This window comes from Lissotriton helveticus, chromosome 5_1, assembly GCF_964261635.1.
Source record: "Lissotriton helveticus chromosome 5_1, aLisHel1.1, whole genome shotgun sequence".
NCBI classification, from domain to species: domain Eukaryota; kingdom Metazoa; phylum Chordata; class Amphibia; order Caudata; family Salamandridae; genus Lissotriton; species Lissotriton helveticus.
This window is the reverse complement of record NC_136065.1, coordinates 536,688,293-536,710,935: the sequence shown is the minus strand read 5'-3', so window position 1 is coordinate 536,710,935 and position 22,643 is coordinate 536,688,293.

Sequence of the window (22,643 nt, the reverse complement as noted above, 5' to 3'; positions counted from 1 at the left end):
TGCCATGGAATATCTCAAAAAGTGATGTACTGGTGGTGCAAGGGGCCTCATTTAAAGGGGCTTCATAAAAGAGCCCCCCTCTATATACCACTGCCTTAATTCCTTTTTCATGATAATGGAAGGTGAACTCTGGGTAAGAGAAAGGAGCTTTCTCAAAAACATATTCTCTAAAACTTGAAAGGAAGACACATTAACATACCACCAGATATAGCTACCGTATGCTGCAAATTTAATTTATTTTGCACTGTAGACCTCTAAAGGGACAGAACAGAATTGATAAAGAGCACAAAGGCCCATGGGCGTATAGGCGCTGTAGTGTGGCCAATCCACACAGTGAACTGATAAAGTACTTCAAATTATACTGCATCTTTGTTATCGAGTAAACAGGCAGGTTTTTAAGGCTTTTCTAAAAGGGATATACATCTTCAGGGACGTAAGACGACTTGAAGGAGTATTCCGGAGCCTTGCTGCAGCAACTGAGAAAGCTCTGTCTCTCCATTTCTTCTTCCGGACTCTCTGAACTATAATACAATTTTGGTGTGGTGAGCGGTGATTTCTAGCAGGTACATGTCATTTGAATATGGCTTTAATATCCACTGTGTTTTCCATATAGAGTGCTTTGTGCACTGTACATAAGGTCTTAAACTGGACACATTTTTATATAATGGGAGCCAGTGGAGGGCTTAGAGTCCCTTCGACACCAAATACCTTTTCGGAATGTCCTGCATGAGCCTTGCCATTGCATTCTGCACAGGTTGCAGCTTTGCAAGAGTTGACTTGTTGGCCACAAAATAGATCAGATTACAGTAATATATCCTCGAGGAGACCAGGGCAAAAACAACATGCATATTCACTGTGAGGGCCATAAATGGGAATATCTTTGTTAGAAGTGGGGGTCTCTAGTTGGCAGAGGTAGGTACCTTTGTCCAAATAGGGACCCTTGCTGGCTTGTCAGGGTAAGGGGGATACACACTTTAGATAACCCCTGCTCACCCCTTGGTAGCTTGGCATGAGCAGACAAGCTTATTCCAAAGGCACTGTGTAAAGTATTTGTACCAACACTCACAGTAACACAGTGAAAAAACCACAAATGAACACCACACCAGTTTAGAAAAATAAATCTCTTTATCTAAACTAAACAAAACCAAAACGATAAAAATCCAACAAACACAGTTAAATTATGACATTCAAAATGTTTCAAGAACTTGCACCATAGAAAACTATGGATGTGTGATTTCACACCAAAGTACCTGTAGATGCGTCAAGATTCACAGGCCAAACAGCAGCAGAGAAAGGAAGGAATGGAAAACACAGCGATGCGTCAGTTCCTGAGTCCTTGGGGAAGCAAGGCAACAGTTCTGCTGCACACAGGAGAAGTGATGCATTGAATCTAAACTGTAGGGGGAAGTGAGGGTTTGAAATCCAAGATGGTTCTGGTCTGCGGGTGATGCGTGGAAAACTTGGTGCACAGGTACGATGCGTGACACACCGGAGGTGATGCGTCACTTTGCAAGGCTTCGCGCCTTCTGGCGTCGGTGCCGGGGCTGCGTGGAGAGACTTCATGTCATCCGGCGACACTCAGCGAGGCTTAGCGCCGTCCGGGGCCTGTTCCCAGAGACTTTGCTTGGCTTTGCGATGCTTTGTGCTGGTTTCTGCAGAGATTAGCTGCAAAACCTACCTCTGAGGTCCTGTAACTGGAAGGAGGCACCTCAGGCAAGGGTAGAACTCACAGATGACAGAGTCCAGCAGCACCAAAAGGTTTGCAGGAAGTCTTTGGTGTCCCTGAGACTTCAGAACAGGAGGCCAACACACTTCAGGCCCTTGTAGATCTCCTTCAAGCTTGGGACACAGCACGCAGCAAAGTCCTTTTCCTTTCCTTGGCAGAAACAGCAACTGCAGGCCAACCCCAGACAGACAGCAAGGGCAGTACTTCTCCCCAGTCTCTCCAGCTCTTCTCCTTGGCAAAGGTTCCTTTTGAATTCCAGGAATGATCTAAAGTTTTGGGGTTTTAGGTCTAATGCTTGTACCCCAAAATGTCTTTGTTCTCTTTGGGCAAGGGGCTCTGAGCCCAGCTCATACCAGTTTTGGGGGCACTCTGCAAGTGCAAAACAACATCCATTGTCAGTGTGAGCCTTAACTTCAGATACAAGACAGGGGGGCAGAGCCAGCATTGTGGAAGGCAGACACAGCCCTATTCAAGTACAGGTACTAGTCTATCCACCACTCCAAATGCAGATCTGGCCTATTCAGCCTAGTGCTGACCAATCCAGGCTCCAGGAGCCACTGCACCTCCCCAGCCCCTGTCACTCCAAAGCCAGACAGTCAATCGACAAACAGGCAGAGGCACACAGGTTGGTTGAACAAGAAAATAGCCACCTTCTAAAAGTGCTATTTTCAAACACACAATTTAGAAAACATTTTTACTAAAAGATGTGTCATTAAATCCTGAGTTCAGGGATACCAAACTCCATTTTCAATCTTATCCCTATGGGAAGATATGCTTGTAAAATGTTACAAAGCATTCCCCAGTCTGTCCTATGGGGCAAGATAGCCTTCCAATAGTGAAAAACGAAATCAACAGTATTTCACTGTCAAGGCGCCTACCTCTCACATACACTGCACCCTGCCCAGGGGGGTACCTTGGGCCTACCATAGGGGTATTCTATATGTAAGAAAAGGGAAGGTTAGGGCCTGGCAAGTGTGTGCACTTGCCAAGTCGACATGGCAGTTAACAAATTGCATTCAGGCACCGTAGTGGCAGGCCTGAGACATCTTTTCAGGGCTACTCATGTGGGTGTCAGTGCTGCAAGCCCACTAGTAGCATTTGATTTACTAGCTCTGGCACACTCAGTGTACTTTACTAGGGACCTACTGGTAAAACAAATGGGCCAATCAGGGCAAATCAATCACAATAACAACTTACACAGAGAGCATATGCACTTTAGCACTGATCAGCAGTGGTAAAGTGCCCAGAGTCCTATAGCCAACAAACATAGGTCAGGAAAAAATAGGAGGAAGAAGCAAAAGGTTTGGGGATAACCCTGCAAAAACGGCCATTTCCAACAATCTTCCTCAGCAATCTAATCGTCCAGAAACAGGTTGAGACTGTGAGAATAACCTAATCATCTATAGATATATCGCTATCCAGAAGGAAACCTAGAGTCGTAGGCGTACCTAGCCTGCCTGGCCACCAGTTGCTGTTCCAAATCGAGGAATGATCTCTAAAGAGAAGTACCTCTGTCTTCTCTCCATTCAGTTTATGGGCATTCTAGGCCTTCCAAGATGTTAATGACTTCATGCAGTGATTAAAAATCAGCTGCAGTTTCCTTGGTGGTTTTCGAGCTTGACCCAATGATCTGAGTATCATCGGATATGACACTGCCTTTAACTCAAATTAACAAACAAGCTTAACAAGTGGGGACACATAATGAATGAATAAGGTGGGGCTCATAGAGGAGCCCCGAGGGGCCCCATATATCAGGGAAATGTTGGTCTGAGTGGAACTGGTTCATTGCCACCCTTTAAGAAATCTCATTAAGCAAATAAGACAGCAGATTCAGAGCTGTGTTTTTAATTCCTAGTTCCTGCAGACACTTCATCAGCAGGATGGTGGTGTGGTATCGAAGGCCGCAGACAGACACAACAGGATCAGTACCGTAGGCTGCACTGTGTCAACCAGGCATATGATTCTGTCAGTAGCAACTATCTGAGCTGTTTCTTTTCCAGGAAACCATGTTGCGACACATCCAGCTTACCCTGCTCCTCCAAAAATCCTATCAATGTTTGATTAAGGTGTTTCTCCAGGATCTTTGCTGGGGCCGGAAGCAGAGAGATAGACCAATAGCTCTTCAGATCAATCGGATACAGATTAGGATTCTTGTGTAGGGCCCGTATTGAGGCATGTTTTCACAGCTGCGGATTTTGCCCTGTCTTAATGACAGTGTTCCTAATTGCCATTAGAGAGTAAGAGACTGAACTTGCCACCAAGTGCAGAATATTACCAGAGCAGGGCTCCTGCAGAGATCCCGCTTTAGTATTAAAGAGTAGTGTTTGCAATAGATCTTGTGTCTCGAGGCACAAAGACCTTCAACGTCCACACATCCTGCTCCTTCCCCTCTGTGGATGCTAACTACCATTGCTGCAATTCCCTACTGGGACTGGGGCAACTATCCTCTGTTGTATTATAGGCATCAAGCTCCTCATAGATATGTTAATTTTATGCTGAAAGACATCAGCAAGCTTGTTACATAATTCTTATGAGCCCTCCGTTCCTGAGCATGTCGAGGTGCAGATATCTGTTGAAGAAGTGTAAATAGCACTTTTGGTGAGTTGGTTGCCTCATATTTGATGTTCAAATAGAGCAATGTTTAATCTGTGATCACCAATTTATAGTCCCTAGGGGCTGCCTTGTATAACATCCTCTCCTGCCCCCCATATAGTTTCCTCCACGAACACTCCTGGTGGCTGCATGCCTGCCTGAAGGTCCTAAGTTACTCATTGAAGCAGGTAGCAGTTGACACTTTCTACTGCAGAGATATTTCCCATAGGAGAGCTACTAAGTCAGTCACAGAGTGGAGCCTTGCTGAAAGGCAATCTGCCCCATCATCCAGATCCTCATTAAGGGTGCATGGGATACTATTTAGGGTATCAGCAAAGGACTCCGCTGAGACCCTCTTCCAGTTCTTAGAGTGGATCTTGGTACCCGGTGCATTATCCCTCTTATAAGGGCAAGAAAGATTGATAAAGAAAGACACTATGCTATGATCTGACCAGTTAAGAGGCAGCACTCCCTGTACTGTTAGACAGGCATCATTAGTAAAAATCCCATCAAAGGTATGTCCATGTCAGGTGTGGCCTCGTCCTCAGGATCTGCATGATTTATTTTGTGACTCATCTCCAGGCAACTCCAACTCGGTATGCTATTATAGTGCAGAGGATTAGATGTGCCAGGCGGGGTAAGGAAGTTAGGAAAGGAACAGCTCGGAAGGAGATCTGTTAGGAAGAAAATGGTTAAACAAACAAATACAGTGTAAACCTTGCAACTCTGTTGCCAGTCGCACCTCTATAATATCACAATTATGGCTCAACAGCTCGTGAGCACCTTTTCAATGCACCCAAAAACCAAAGGGGACGACGTCTTACTACAGTCCTTTTTTCCTATAATCAAATGTTCCAACATTCAAATGATATTTTCTCTCATTCATACATTCACAGTGCTTTTTGCTATAATCAAATGTTCCAACATACAAATGATATTCTCTCATTCATACGTTCAAATAATTAGATGTCTTTGCTTGTTGTGCATCGTAATTTATAGCTGCCAGTATATTACTCAGACTTGTGAAGGTAGTGCACATTCTAACATACGTAATATAAAGTGTACAGTTTAACTATACAGCGCCAATTGTGTATGCAGGATTGGATCAAAGGGACACAATGTAACATAACTTGGCAACAATACAGAGATCGTTCTCCCCAATCCTCAGAAACACAAAGCGGAAGCTGCGTGCGCTTGAGAGATAATTCTCCTGACCCATCTTACCATAAAGGCCCGTTGGACTTTCTTGATTGCCAGGTTGAGTCACCTGTGCCCAAAAATGGTGCCCCCACACCAACGAGTGACTGAAGAATACAGGAGACCAGACTGGGAGCTCCGCTTGCACCGGCAGGCAAAGAATAGTGAGTGTGCGTCCCTGGGCAGTGGCGTGCCTTTGGACGAGTGCTTCCAAGATGGCCACCCACGGGGCTCCTGGGAAATGTAATCCCAGCTATGTTTATGGCCATAAACAAGGGAAAAGAACAAAGATAAAGTGAATGGCAGAACATAGCAGAATGAGTAGCATCAGCACAATGTTACAAACATGATGAGGTCCTTAAAGGGACCTACATGCACACAGAGACCACCGGCGCACTACAATAGCAGTCTCATGCACTTTTCCACAAGGCATAGCATGGGTCTTGGCACATGGAGACAAGTTTTTGTGTCTGGGGTTGGTAGCAACTCCTGTTAAAGGAGTATGTGGTGGTGTGGGCCCTAGACCGTGCACCACTACAATCCTGAGAGTCCGGCCACATTGGTAGGAGCCATGATCTGCTGATGCAACCCCAGACAAGCAAGTGTTTCGTCCAGTGCATTAGTGTCTTTATTGTTAGGGACCTCTAGGCGGAAATTACATTTGCCTATGACATGACCTTGATAGATTTGTGCTGCAGTCTAGATGCAAACTCTAACACAGAAGCAATGATCCTCAAAAACATGTCATCTGGCAGCTATCATGGGAGCGGTTACAACAAGGAACTAAGGGGATCAGGAACAGGTCCTCCCCCTCTCACCATAACATATACAACACAAGACCTGTTCCTATGGTGAGTGCACTTCTCCTGATCATAACCAACCAATAATGTTATTTAATTGGACAAGCGGCTGCGGCATCTAGCCATCTTGTATTCCTGGATCAGGATCACCCTTTTTAGAACATTAATTAAAACGATGTGCTGTTTTCTCTGTGACTCCCTTCTCACTCTACTCTCCCACAAGACCTATCTGGAGTGAAAGGTGAGTAGGATAAATGAAGTAGAAAAAGTGAGAGACGGAGTGGTGGAGCCTCACAGGAGTAACACCATGGAGGCTAGCAGGATGGTACTCGCCTGCTGCCTAGGTTCTCATCATCAGCATCCACCACTCCAACCAAGAAGTGATAGTGTGTAAAGAAAGATAATGAAAAACTAAAGGTGCTGGGGAAACAGTGCCTGCCTGTGCACCAAGCGTGGTGTACTGCAGGTTTGGACCCAAAGTGCGGAAAAGAGTGTCAACTGGCACACTAGTCCTGTGATTATAAAACCGAGCTGGATCACACTAGCCAAAAGTCCTTTATTCTGTGCTGTGTGCCTGCCCCATGTAAAAAGCCAACATGTTTTGTTGCCTATTGCAAACTTACGGCAACTTCTTCAGGGCCTGGGTCTGTCACTCCACCCTGCACCAAATTTCCAGTTCGGCTACACAGGATGGGGGCAACTCACTAAGCGTGAAGGCAGTTTTGGCCTGGAATGCGCTTCTGCTTGCTCTTCGAACATCCAGGACCTTGCCCTGTTCAAAAATAAATTGAAAACCCTCCTCTTTAACTAAGCTGACCATGTACCTCCTCTCAAGGTTTGCGCCAGGACATTCTTGTTGTATCGGAGCGTGGTGCAAATGGAAATAACATAACATAACATAACAAATAGCAAGTCAGTGTGTTAATTCCTCTGTCACAGATTAAATTCTTATTGATAAAAATTTCACTCTCTGTCTTGTTTGATTAATAATATCACTACACACTGTTTAAATAAATCTCATGTTAATACAGGACATATCAAAAGAACATTGAAATAATACATACACCTAAACAAAATGAAAGCCACTCTACTAGAAATGGAAAGACATAACAATAAACAAATACGTGAATGTGGCGCTGATTCTTCAAAATATCGACGAACAATTCGGCGAGCCACGGTCTTCATCAGGAAAACACATTGAAAAACATCATCTATAAAAACAGGTTAAAGGTACATTGAGTCATAGACATCTCCCATATTTCAAGTAAGTTTATGTGGTGCACGCAGTGCAAATCAAAAAGCGCTGCTAACCAAACCGCATGCTCATCACTCATGTGATGACCAAGTAATGAATAATAAGGAACTATGTCGTAAATTTAAATAAAATTTGAAGTGAATGTGAAAAGATATAGAATTAGTGGGATGTACGTTGTTACAACGCATGCTTTTACTACGCATGCCTTTACAACGCAGGTTTTTCAACGCAAGTCGTTACAACGACTTGCGTTGGGGAGCACTGGATAGTGAATAGTTTAATTTACTATTCCAACTCCAGTCCCCGTGGATAGTAGGGAAGGTGTTGGATAGTAAATTAAACTATTACCTATCCTAGAGCACCCCCCAGCGCAATTCCTTGTAATGACTTGTGTTGAAAAACCTGCGTTGTAAAGGCACTGCGTGGTAAAAGATGCGTCGTAAAGGATGTTTCCCAAATTAGTGCTATGTGAGTATGTCGAAAGTCGATAAAGACGTGTAAAGATCACGTTGCGGTCGGTAGTGGGAGTGCTGCCGGGCGGTGACATGGGGCGGGGGAGGGGCAGGGTGGGAGGTAGTAAACTACGGAATACGGCCAAATACAGGTAAGTAAACATATAAATAAATTAAAACGCATTTTGCTGCACGCACTGTATCGAATTTGGTGATGCAGTGTACACAACAACAGTTGTGCCTGATAGCTGTGTAGAGGGATAAATCATACAATTGTATATCTTCAGGTCTTGAATGACTAGCTGAAAATAAATAAATTATGGCCTGTAAATAAGCAGGCAAATGGAGGCGGTCGCCTAAGTGTTATCAAAATTCTCTGTGTTTAGTTTACCTAATAGGTGTAAGTCTCACGGTATATGGACATACCTTAAAATCGGGACATGCACACTTCTGACCTCTGTGGAATTTTAAGGATGCATGATAATAACTGATCAGTTATCCACTATCCTCATGTCTGGAGATGTGAGGTTAGGCGTAAGAATCACAGGGCCAAGCCAAATGCCTATAGTAGTGAAAAAGAGAAACCGAAATGGCTGTTCTTAGGAGTAAAATAACCAGTGTACAGATTAGTTTTGAGATAAAATGGCAAAATAAATCAGCCACAAATCTACAATAGCCCGCTCGATGTGTTGTCAGCAAGCTTACTGGTGTAGCATGACACCACCAGAGCTGAGCATCATGCATCGAGGATTGCACCAAAGTTTGGACAAGTTGGAGCTACATACGAACTACGAGCCCGAATAACTAAAGTATTAGAACCGGGCAAAAGAGTGACTATAAACCTCGTAAATTACAAAGCTAATCTGAACACTTTGTGCTTGTCAAAAGTTAATGCCACATGTAGTCCTAAATTGTGAAACTAAAACTCATCTAAAGGAGCGTTGTCAACATGACATGGCGGGGCTTCAAATTTACGATCGTGAGCCATTGATCGCATGCGGCAAAATAAGGAGCTGGTTAGTGACAGGCTAGGTTAAAACTCCAATGTAGAGCAGAGCGCGCCATGGGAAGATATAGAAAGACCTAATTGGTAGAGATCAAATGCCTTACTTACTTGGGATAAACCCGTCGTGACCAGAGGATGTGCCCAGAAGAATTGAGACTCTGCCAATCAGATCGGCTTGTAACAGACTTTTTGAGTCAAATTGACGCTGGGCAGTAAGTTAAAGGAACAGTGCTAAAATATGAACTCAATAGGTGACATTTGAACACTGTGACCACCCTCTCTTAACCACAGAAATATATCTCCTTCCCAAAGAACAAATGTGTGTGTTGCAGTATCTCTGAGATTGTTTTGTAATTCTCTTCTTTTCAAGGGAGGTGCCATTGGCCCAAAACACATTCAAGCTGTTGACTCCACTCCTCATATAGACTGAGTGTTGGTGACTTAGCAGTAGCCTACTGTCTAAATCAGCAGGGGCAGCAAGCATGCTCCACACATTCAAGAGGCTTATCAACCTTTGCACACTATGCAGGGGATCACCAGTCATGCACCTAGTGCTTACATCACATGGGAGCTCCTTTTTCCTGCACTCAGGAGGTTCCCAACATGTAGGAGATCTCCTCCGCAACTCTACAGCCTGGGACTTGGATCTCTATATATTCATCTGTAGCTCTCCTCATGTATGTTATTTAACTGGAATAATTAGAGGACTGCCATAGGGCGAAGATACAGGGAGCAATTCCTCTAGGGCAGGGAGATCCTCTATGATCCTCTAGGTCAACTGTATTACTCCTTTGCCCTTTGATGCCCCCAAGACCTAAAATCTGTGTTGTTAGATGTGGGGGTCTCTAGTTGGCACAGGTAGGTAGTTATGACAAAAAGGGACCACTGCCTCCAGTAACCCCTGCTCACCCCCTTGGTAGCCTGGCACGAGCAGACAGGCTTATCTCAGAGGCAGTGTGTAAAGCATTTGTGACCATATACAGTAACCCAGTGACATCACTACAGATGGACACCACACAAGGTTTTATATAAAAAATAAGGATACTTTTTATAGAGTTACCACAAGAGCATAAACGACAAAAATACACAATACTGTGACTTTAAGATAGTAGATTTAACTTAGTTTAGTTCAGTTTTTAAGATGCGCCACTTTGCGTCAATGTACCTTATGATGCGTTGCGCTTCCACGACAAGCAATGTTGCAGCGATGGAAATGCGGCAAAGTTCTGGTGCAAAGAAAAAAGAGGACGCTCTCTCCTTGATGCAACACGCTTCCCGGTGATGCAGCAGCATCTGCTGCGACGTCGATCCTCTTCTCCGGCGAAGGAAGATACTTTACAAGATGCGAGCCAAGCCTGGTCCTGCGGCAAGCTTCCCAGCGATGTGGCGGCCTCTGCGGCGACGTCGATCCTCTCTACTGGCGATGCGAGTTGCTTCCACAATGATGTGAGCCGTGACAGGCCCTGTGACACTCTCGCCGGTGATGCGGTGGAGTCTGCGGCGACATCGATCCTCTTCTCCGATGATGAGCCGCGACAGGCTCTGCAACACGCTTCTCAGAGATGCGGCGGAGTCTGATGCGATGTCGATCCTTCTCTCCTGCGACACGCTTCCCGGGGATGCGTCGGTGTCTGCGACAACTTCGATTCTCTTCTCCGGTGATGTGGGGCGCTTCATGTTGTGAAGCGGTACAAAAGGGGGTGGTGATGGACGGAGCATCCGAACCAATCAAACACTCACGGCCAGTCAAAAGATCTGGGTTTGATCCATCACCGTTCTTTAGCCCACTCTGCCACCCCAGTTCAGACATGGCTATATGCAAATCAGTCTGACCCTGTGCCTCATGGGAACAGTCCAGCCCGAACTGCCAAGCCATGCCTTCCCTGAACCGGAAACAAGCTTCCGAGGACCGGTTTCTGGCATTACAGCCGTCTTCAGCCCGGCTTGCTTGAATCCAGTGGCAAAGTGAGCAAGGGACTCACGTCTGAGCATACCCTGCCACACTTATGGCGGCCAAAAGCGGTACAAAAGGGGGTGGTGATGGACGGAGCATCCGAACCAATCAAACACTCACGCCCAGTCAAAAGATCTGGGTTTGATCCATCACTCTGCCACCCCAGTTCAGACATGGCTATATGCAAATCAGTCTGACCCTGTGCCTCATGGGAACAGTCCAGCCCGAACTGCCAAGCCATGCCTTCCCTGGACCGGAAACAAGCACCACCCCCTTTTGTACCGCTTTTGGCCACCATAAGTGTGGCAGGGTATGCTCAGACGTGAGTCCCTTGCTCACTTTGCCACTGGATTCAAGCAAGCCGGGCTGAAGACAGCTGTAATGCCAGAAACCGGTCCTTGGAAGCTTGTTTCCGGTCCAGGGAAGGCATGGCTTGGCAGTTCGGGCTGGACTGTTCCCATGAGGCACAGGGTCAGACTGATTTGCATATAGCCATGTCTGAACTGGGGTGGCAGAGTGGGCTAAAGAACGGTGATGGATTAAATCCTGATCTTTTGACTGGGTGTGAGTGTTTGATTGGTTCAGATGCTTCGTCCATCACCACCCCCTATTGTACCGCTTTTGGCCGCAATAAGTGTGGCAGGGTATGCTCAGACGTGAGTCCCTTGCTCACTTTGCCACTGGATTCAAGCAAGCCGGACTGAAGACGGCTGTAATGCCAGAAACCGGTCCTCGGAAGCTTGTTTCCGGTCCAGGGAAGGCATGGCTTGGCAGTTCGGGCTGGACTGTTCCCATGAGGCACAGGGTCAGACTGATTTGCATATAGCCATGTCTGAACTGGGGTGGCAGAGTGGGCTAAAGAATGGTGATGGATTAAACCCTGATCTTTTGACTGGGTGTGAGTGTTTGATTGGTTCAGATGCTCCGTCCATCACCACCCCCTTTTGTACCACCTCATGTTGTGAAGCGGCAGCGGCGGTTCTGCGACACGCTTCTCGATCTTGAGTCATGCTTCCAGCTCCTTGCGACACGCAAATCCCCCACAAAGTCCAGCACACTGTAGGCCCTTCAGGAAGACTTTTGAGGAGCTGCTGGGTGAAGTCTGTTGTCCCTGAGACTTTAGCAGGAGGCAAGCTCTGTTCCAAGCCCTTGGAGATCCTTCACAAGTTGAAAGTAAAGCACACTTTCTTTGGCAGTTAGACAACCACTGCAGGCCAATCCCCCAAGCAGCACTTAAGCTTAGGGATAGTCTCTCCTCAGATTCTTCATGTTCCTCTCCACAGCAAAGGCTTCTTATTGTAGTCCAAAAGTGATCTAATTTCTTGGGATCAGGGTCCCAATGTTCATACCCCAAAATCCATTTGTCCTCTAAGGGCAGAGGGGCCTTTGCCCAGTCCAAACCCGTTCTGGAGCACTCTGTTCACATGACTTCTTCTTTGCTTTCACAGTGCAGGGCAGAAACATCAGACACCCCACAGGAGGTAGAGCCAGCATTGTGGATGGAAAGCATAGCCCTGGAGCACTTTGTTGACATGATTCCTTCTCTCCTTTCACAGTGCAGGGCAGAGACATCAGACGTACCACAGGGGGTGGAGCCAGCACTGTGGGGGGTGGGCACAGTCCCAGGTGAAACTCCTCCCTCCCATCATAATGCAGATCTCTCTATTCACCACTGGGCTGACTCATTCTGTCTCCTGGAATCCCCCAGCCATGTCACTCAAACTCCAGACAAGGAATACACAACCTAGCAGAGGCAGGCTTTGGATAGTTAGACAAGAAAATACCTACTTTCTAAAAGTGGTATTTTCATTCACAGAATGTTAAAATCAACTTCACTAAAAGATGTATTTTATCATGCTGAGTTCAGGCGTACTAAACTGGAAATTCAACCATGGTCTCTGAGTCAGTTAGGCTTATAAGATGTAATAATCTAACTACCCATTCTGGCCTACGGAGAAAAGGAAGGCTTGCACTAGTGAAAAACAAAAATTGATGTAATTCACTATTAGGACATGCCACACACACCAGGGCTTGTCCTACCTAATACTTACAATGCACCCTGCCCTTGGCCTACCATAGGGGTGTCTGATATGAAAAAAGGGAAGGTTTAGAGACTGGCAAGTGGGTGCACTTGCCCAGTCAACATGGCAGTACCAGACTGCACACAGGTTCTGCAATGGCAGATCTGAGACACACTTTTAAAGGCTGCTTCTGTGGGTGACACAGCCAGCGCTGCAAGCCCACTAACAGCATTTGGTTTACAAGCCCTGGGCACTCCTGGTGCACTGTACTAGGGTCTGACAAGTAAACCAAACAAGCCATTCATTGAATCACTAATCCATACATCAATTTACAATAGGGAGAGCATATGCACTTTAGCACTGATCAGCAGTGGTAAATTGCCCAGAGTCTTAAAATAGCCAACAACAGGTCAGAAAAATATAGAAGGAAGGCAGAAAGTTCAGGGATGACCCTGCAAAAAGGGCCAAGTCCAACACAACCCCCTTCCAGCCAAAACGCAATCACTATCCTGATGGGCTTCCCTCCTTTGGGCAATAGAACATGGACCTGGCCCGCAACAGCAGGGGCATATTCCAGTTCTACGCCAATCTGAACCCATTTCAATCCTTCGGTCCATGTTCTCAGGGTCCACCAAGTAAATCCATGGGGAACCCTTCTCTTCAACTGTGGACACCGACTGTGCAGTATCTAAATTTAACTTGCTTATAGGTGTGTCCCAACAGACAGACAGAAAGTCACAGTGGCCACTGACAGTAGTCAGGGATGAGACCTAGGCCTTATGCCTCTCAGGGCTCTCAAACCTCTGTGGCGTCAGAGAGTGGGGGCAGTAGCTCCAGGTGCTTGGAACCCTTTGTCCACTCTCCCTCCTGTCAGGTCCGGTATGACATCCTGACACTGACCCACCAGCCCCAGGCCTGTACCCAGCAGCTGGACAAGAGACTGGGATGGGTTCTCCCACACCTGGTCCTCCACCTTGGGGCTCCAACTGGAGTGGTACCCCTTTCCAGAATTGTCAGGATGCCTGTAGCAGGTGTCCTGCACAATTCGCCCACCAGTTCAGGGGTTCTATTCTGCAACTGGGCTTCCAGGTCAGGGGGGACACCCTGAACCTGGCCCTCCAACCTAGGGTCTAAACCCTCAGGCTGCACCGGGGTCAGAGGCAAGGACTCCCTCCCTCTGCACCCCCTTCCAGAGCACTGCACCCTTCCAACTGGAGTGGTACCCCTAGAAGCTACCCCGGTCAGGACACTGATTACAGTTGCTCCTTCCTCCAGGTCAGACAACACCTGAACCTTGCTTCCCAACCCAGGGACCAAACCCTGCGGTTGAACACTTGCCTGGCAACCCAGGACTTCCTTAGGAGCACTTATGATCCCTCCGAGGGTGACACATATCTCAGGTGTCGTGTTACAGTCTGCCTGGTGCAGATCTCTTAACCCCTATCCATCTGACAGTGCGCGAAGATGCCCCGGGACAGAAGTGGTGTCACAATGGTAATTCACTGGTGACGCAGCCCTTCTGGCTTACCCCTGACCCAATGGTTGCTCCACTTGGGACTCTTTCCCCCTCTCAGCCCTCAGTCTGGACCCCTGTACCCTCCCAACTGGAGCGGCACTGCCAGACTCCAGAACTGATGGAGGTCTGAGTACAGACACTCCCAGCTCACCAGACACTAGGGGATCCCCCTCAACAGGCGGCCCATCAGGACAGCCTAGGCTCCCGACCTGGTGTTCTCTTAAAGAACCATCCAGGCTCTGAGACTGGGTTTCGGGTACCTGGGGACAAGCAGCCACACACTCACTCCTTCTCCACTGAGACAGGATGTGAGCCCCTACACCCCTCCCCTTACAACGGTACCTAGCTGGGCTACTCTGCACCACTTCCACCACTCTGGTTTGGAAGATACCTGAGCCACTCCCCACAGGGTCTTTCCCCAATGCCTCTCCAGACCCTCTGGAATCCACCAAAAGGTCTGCCACCAATGTGAGCTCCTTGTGGTCAGAGAACTCACTCTCCAACAGGTTTTGGCATAGATCTCGAAAACAGGGACTTACAATATGCTCTCCCACAATTGATCACATAGCCCCCTCACACACGTACTCCACACCACTCTCCTGAGATTGGCAAGACAGTATCTGACTATCCCTGTCACTCAACCCACACTCTTCTGGGCAGTCTTCACAATCACATACCAGGACTTTAAGTTTGGGGGGACCCCCTCTCCCTGCTCCTCTCATCTAGCGTCAGTAGAGTGTCCCACCCACCACTAGGACCATGAACCCTTGCACCAGTTATCCCATTCTCCTCAGGGACACTGCGCACTACTGGAGCTACCTCATGTCCTTGAACCTCCTGGTGTATGTTAACCCCCTCCAAGTCAGGCGTCACATCTCTGGGTGTATGTACTGCTCCCTCAGCACTAGATAACTCAAGTCAAGTCAAGTCAAAACCACTTTATTCGAATAATTAAAATCATAAAAGTACACACACAAATCACACATCTTAAAATACATTGGGGTGATACAAAAATATTAAAAATCACAAAACAATCTCAGTTAAAACAATTTCAAGCTCATTTAAAAAGATAAGACCAGAAAAGCAATATCCAGAGATTTGTCTATGGCGTGTATATAAAGTGTAAAAAGTAAAGGGGCCCGAATGCACCCTTGTCTGACCCCTCTTCCAGATTTAAAATGTCTTGTGCAAGTGCCCTCCTGTGTGACCCTGACGGACGCAAGCAAATCCTGATGAAGATCTGCTAAAAAAAATACCAGACAGAGGTCAATCCCTAAATCAAGCAGAATGGTCCACAGCCTCGATCTGTTCACCAAATCAAAGGCTGTGGATAGGTCCATAAAGCCTAAATAAATAGACCCCTTGGAGGCTACAGTGTACTTATTTGTTAATAAATATAGATTAAGGCACTGGTCCAGGGTGCTTCTACTGGATCTGAATCCATATTGGAGATTGGACAGGATCCCATTTTCTGTCACCCACTCTGACACCTTCGTCAAGATAACTTTTCTCAGGATTTTGACAGACGAATCTATTAAAGAAATGGGCCTATAACACCTAGGGTCCCCTCTCTGCCCTTTTTTGAAGACAGGAATAATAATGGAGTGGGACCATGAAGAAGGAAACACATGGGAAACAGTAGAATTAAAAACACTATTTAAAATTTTAGCCCATAGTTTAACATTGCCCTTATAAAGATCGGCAGGGACGCCGTCTGGGCCAGGAGCCTTATTACTTGCAGATTCATTTATTGCCCTCTCCACATCCCCCTCATTAAACACTAACGCGGACAAAGGAGAACTACTGGGGGGAGCAACAAAAGAATCTAACGCCTCGTTACTCGCATAAATACCTTCAAAGTGAGTCAACCACTCATCTTCTGAGATGTTGATTTCCAGTACACCCTTCTCCTCACCCGAGAGCAATGGGCTGTTACCGGTAGACCAGAACTTTGAGCTATCCTTTAAGACTTCTTCAGACATTAAAGCGTCCCATGCCTCTGTTTTAATTTCATTTTTACGATTCGGTATATTTTGTTTATATTCTTTTCTAAGGCTGGCTATAAGGGCCTTATCCCTAGGTTTAACTTTCAGTGATTTTATTAGGTTTTGATGGGCCTAGAGCATTTAGAATCAAACCATCTTTTTTCTTTTTTTGGTTTAGGGCTAGAGGTAATGGTTAAATCTATAGCACCCTGGTTACATAATGCTTCAAAGGCTATGATAATTCCCCCCTTCGGGTAGAGGAATCAGCACATTTTGTGATATCTTCTTTAACCTTTATACTCAGGCTATCAAAAAAGTGATCAGGGACTACTTTTGCCCATTTTAACCTCCTCCCTTGATCTTGGGTTATCACACTACTAGGCCCCTTCGTGTTGGCTGTGGGATCTATAAGGGAAAAGCCTTTCTCCAAAACTAAGATGACCGGGTTATGATCACTGAAAGAAGAACTTATGGCATTAAAGAAGTACATGCCCTAACAGTGCCGGTGATATAAATATATAATCAATAGTCGTCTCACTTTCCCTAGCTTTAAACGTAACAACCCTCTCACTGGTATCAAAAAAACCTGTCTCATAGAGGTCAGAAAATGAAAGAAGTTCTTCGAGAGCCTCCCCCTTAGGGGTATGTTCAAAGTGAGGTGGCAACGAATAAGAGGGACCATGAATTTCATTAATTCGACAACTAAAATTACACAAATGAATATTAAAATCACCCAGCAGGATAATATAAACATAAGTGGTTTGCTGTGCTTTATATGTTTCTAAAAACTGTGTCAAATAGCAGAGATGCTCGTTGCTGTACTCACTTTCCCCAGAATTATAAAAATGAATTATCAATGTTTTAGGGTAATTCGGGGTAGTGAGCTCGGCTATTTGACAATTAGGGGAAGCTGAGTCTAATATCATTACTGAGCCTTTCAATCTTACCGAGAGAAGGAGCATCAACCCTCCCTTAGCTCTACCCGCTGGCGTTGGGCGGGCTGGCTCGAAGTAAGATTTAAAGCCGTCCACCCACAAGTTATTGTCCTTGTCCCAGGTCTCTTGGAGGGCTATAACATCACAATCTATGATGAGCTTTAACCAATTCTGGTCACCCCTTTTAGACCGAAGCCCTGCAATGTTCCAGCTCATTAACCTAAACTTTACACCCACCTCTGCGATGGTGTCATGCTCGGGGGTGGGAAGTCGAGGAATAATATCTATGGCCTTAGTCAATCGTTCTCATTTAACCGAGACAAAGGGGAAAACCTGTTAGATAGAACTAATGTCTCCTTACTCTTGGTGACCTGGCTACAGGATGCTTTAGGTGAAAGAGGGAATCTAGAACTACCCCCGATTGAGAGATATTCCCTGTTTATGGAGTTATAGGGGATCCGACCTAAACTCCCATGGATCTGTTCTGGTCGTGGTCTTATATCTGCTTTTAGCCATCTAGGGGGGGTGAAAAAAAACAATGATAGCGCCCTGATGCTTCCTTCCTCCCTCTTCAGGTCTGAGGCATCCCACAACAAACGGGGGACAACATGGGGATTATTAATATTGACAATGACACAATCCCCTTTTACTGCCTTTTAGGTACTCCCTAACTATCCAACCCGCCTGGCCATTATAATACTTGAAGAAATTTCAGTATCACCAGAGCATTTTTTAGTGACTGATAATAGAGCATCTGTTGATTCTACCTCTCCCTCCATTAATGGAGGGACCCTTACAAGGACTACCACCAGCGGAGCTGCTTCAGGAGGGAGATTAATATTAGGTTGGATAACAATTTACTCCTAGACTGTTGATCCATGTGTTTCGTATCTCTGGATTTCTTACTGGGCTCCTCTGTGATTCCCTAACCCCGTTGTGATCATGGCAACCGCTTGGTGTGGTGGATCCAGGGGCGGGATTCTCAACCATTAAGTGGCTCAAAGACCTATACCCTTCGCGTTGCTCTGTATTTTTCCCAATGCCTGATTTGGGGTTACATTTAGGGGGCACAGATATCTGAACCGAAAAAGGTGCGCAATTAATCAGATTTAGAAACGCATTGATGCGTTCGCATTTTTCTAGTAAACTGGCGACACAGATGTTCAAGGTATCAATAATGTCCTTAGCAATACCGGTTAGAGCTAACTCCAGCCGAGAAGTAAAAATTTCCTCCACCATGTCCCGTACAGTTGTCTCTATTAAATTAGTTGTAGCAGGCCCTTGTTTCAAAGCGGTACTTTTCTGATCTTTATCCCACTTATTTGCTCTCTTCGAGACTTTCTTTGACACAGTGCTCTGTTTCTTAGATTGTCCTTTAGTGACTGGAGTCTGACAGAGATTTAGTGGGGGTATTGCTGATAGGTAACAGAACCCTCTCCTCAGAGACAACATGTGATATCTCCTGTGCACAAGATGGGGGGTTAATGATTACAAGGGGCTCCAGGGGGACCGGGTTTTCCGGGGTAGCATCCAGGGGGGGGGATTCCCGCTACTTGAACAGCGGTCAGATCCAGCCCAAGTTCCCTCTCTGCAATGGCAATTTCTGTGGTCAGAACACCCACCGCCGAGGTTAGATAGGAAATGATAGACGCTGATTTGCTAGGGACTTTGGCTTTAAGCCCCCCCTGGTCTTGTGACGTATGTAGTTTCCGCTTACCCATGATGAAATTCACGTTGAAGAGGGGTGGACTGGCCTCTTCTGGCCCCTGACGGCCACAGACGGCCCACCCTTTGCCCAGGCTTAGCCCGGCGCACGCCCGCGCGCGTCCCGCGAGGCCGGAATTTCGCCTCGCTAATGAACTTCCGGTGGCAAGGGGAGGGGCAGTCGATGTCTGTTAGCCCCCGCAGCCCTCTGGAGCTTGTGGTCCCAACTCCTGCACCTTCACCAATCACGCAGCATCTCCCGCGTAGCAGGAGGCGCAAGAGGTATTTCAAGTTTTTCCCCGGTGGCAAGGGGAGGGGCAGTCGATGTCTGTTAGCCCCCGCAGCCCTCTGGAGCTTGCGGTTCCAACTCCTGCACCTTCAGCAATCACGCAGCGTCTCTCGCGTAGCGGGAGGGGCAAGAGGTATTTCAAGTTTTCCCCCTGTGGCAAGGGGAGCGGCAATCGATGTCTGTTAGCCCCCGCAGCCCTCTGGAGCTTGTGGTCCCAACTCCTGCACCTTCAGCAATCACACAGCATCTCCCGCGTAGCGGGAGGCGCAAGAGGTATTTCAAGTTTTTCACCTGTGGCAAGGGGAGGGGCAGTCAATGTCTGTTAGCCCCCGCAGTACTCTGAAGCTTGCGGTTCCAACTCCTGCACCTTCAGCAATCACGCAGCGTCTCTCGCATAGCGGGAGGGGCAAGAGGTATTTCAAGTTTTTCCCCTGTGGCAAGGTCGAGGGGCAGTCGATGTCTGTTAGCCCCCGCAGCCCTCTGGAGCTTGTGGTCCCAACTCCTGCACCTTCAGCAATCACGCAGCGTCTCCCGCGTAGCGGGAGGCGCAAGAGGTATTTCAAGTTTTTCACCTTTGGCAAGGGGAGGGGCAGTCAATGTCTGTTAGCCCCCGCAGCCCTCTGGAGCATGTGGTCCCAACTACTGCACCTTCAGCAATTACGCAGCGTCTCCCGCGTAGCGGCAGGCGCTAGAGGTATTTCGAGTTTTTCCCCGGTGGCAAGGAGAGGGGCAGTCGATATCTGTTAGCCTCCGCAGCCCTCTGGAGCTTGTGGTCCCAACTCCTGCACCTTCAGCAATCACGGAGCATCTCCCGCGTAGCGGGAGGCGCCCAAGGTTTTTCAAGTTTTTCCTCTGTGGCAAGGGGAGGGGCAGTCGATGTCTGTTAGCACCCGCAGCCCTCTGGAGCTTGTGGTCCCAACTCCTGCACCTTCAGCAATCTCCACTAGATAACTCAATTTTGCTGCCACCATCTGAGCTGAAATCTACTTCCAACTCAGCAAATCTCACTCTCTGAGTTACACACATTTCTATTTTCTGGGCTGAGACACTCATGCCCTCAAGCTCCAAATCAAGCTCCCTCATTATTAACTCATGCTCAAACTGCATCTTCTTTTCCTCTAGGGCCAATTTCCTGGTTTGCAACTCAAATTCTAACTGCCCACTTAACTTGATGTTGGCCAGCTCCAAATCTTGCATCCTGTTTTCTTTCCTGCCAGCCAGCTCCTCTGGGGACAGGCCTTTGGCAGAGAAACTGCTACCTGCTGGGGAGGGTACTCTCCTCCCCTCCCAATCACTATCAACAGATGCTATGGATGCTGCTTTACTCATGGTAGTTAAACTTGGCAGTTTGCAAGAATAGAAAATCCCAGGAAAACAATCTACCAAAAGTATGTGGTCGCATTTTGGTCTGCACTCACTAGTAGTGTTCAACAAACACTGTACGTGAGTCACAAATGCAAGTCTAGAATCCTCACCGCTGACCACTAATGTTAGATTTGGGGGTCTCTAGTTGGCACAGGTAGGTACGTGTGACAAATAGGGACCCTTGCCTCTAGTCAGGATAAGAGGATTACACTCCTAGATAACCCCTGCTCACCACCTTGGTAGTTTGGCATGAGCAGACAGGCTTATCTCAGAGGCAGTGTGTAAAGCATTTGTGACCACATAAGTGACCCAGTGACAACACCACAGATGGACACCACACAAGGTTTTATATAAAAAATAAGTATACTTTATATAGAGTTAACACAAGACCATAAACGACAAAAATACATAATACGGTTACTTTAGGATGGTAGATTTATCTTAGTTTAGTTCAGTTCTTAAGATGAGACACTTTGCGTCAATGTACCTTAGGATGCTTTGCGCTTCCACGACAAGCAATGTTGCACGATGGAAATGCGGTAAAGTTCTGGTGCAAAGAAATAAAGATGACAATCTCTCCTTGATGCGACCCCCTTCCCGGTGATGCGGCGGTGTCTGTTGCAACGTCCAGCGATTCAAGATACTTTACAAGATGTAAGCCTCGACTGGCCCTGCGACAAGCTTCCCAGTGATGCGGCGGCGTCTGCGGCGACGTCGATCCTCTCTACTGGCGATGCGAGTTGCTTCCACAATGATGCGAGCCGCGACAGGCCCTGTGACACTCTTCCCAGTGATGCAGCGGCATCTGTGGTGACGTCAAACCTCTTCTCCGATGAAGAGCTGCGACACGCCCTGCGACACGCTTTTCAGAGATACGGTGGCGTCTGATGGGACGTCGATCCTTCTCGCCTGCAACACGCTACCCGGGGATGCGTCGCTTCTACGGCGACGTCGAATCTCTTCTCCGGTGACGCGGGGCGCTTTGTGTTGTGAAGTGGCAGCGGTGGTTCCGAGACACGCTTCTCGATCTTGAGTCGCGCTTCCATCTCCTTGCGACAAACATATCACCCACAATGTCCTGCACAGCTACAGGCACTTCAGAAAGACTTTTGAGGAGCTGGTAGGTGAAGTCTGTTGTCCTTGAGACTTAGCAGGAGGCAAGTTCTGTTCCAAGCCCTTGGAGATCCTTCACAAGTTGAAAGTAAAACACACAAAGTTCTTTCTCCTTTCTTTGGCAGTTAGGAAACCACTGCCGGCCGCGCCCCAAGAACTTCAGCTTAGGAATAGTCTCTCATTAGTTTCTACAGGTTCCTCTCCTCAGCAAAGGTTTCTTCTTGTAGTCCAAAAGTGATCTAATTTCTTGAAATCAGGGTCCCAATATTTATACCCCAAAATCCTTTGTCCTCTGAGGGCAGAGGGGCCTTTGCCCAGTCCAAACCCGTTTTGGAGCACTCTGTTCACATGATGCCTTCTTTCCTTTCACAGTGCAGAGTAGAAACATCAGACGCCCCACAGGAGGTGGAGCCAGCATTGTGGAGGGAAAGCACAGCCTTGGAGCACTTTGTTGACAAGATTCCTTCTCTCCTTTCACAGTGCAGGGCAGAGGCATCAGACGCACCACAGGGGGTGGAGCCAGCACTGTGGGGGGCGGGCACAGTCCTATTCAGGTCCCAGGTGCAACTCCTCCCTCCCATCTAGATGCAGATCTCTCTATTCACCACTGGGCTGACTCATTCTGTCTCCTGGAATCCCCTAGCCCTGTCACTCCAACTCCAGACAAGGAATACACAACCTAACAGAGACAGGCTTTGGAAAGTTAGACAAGAAAATGCATACTTTCTAAAAG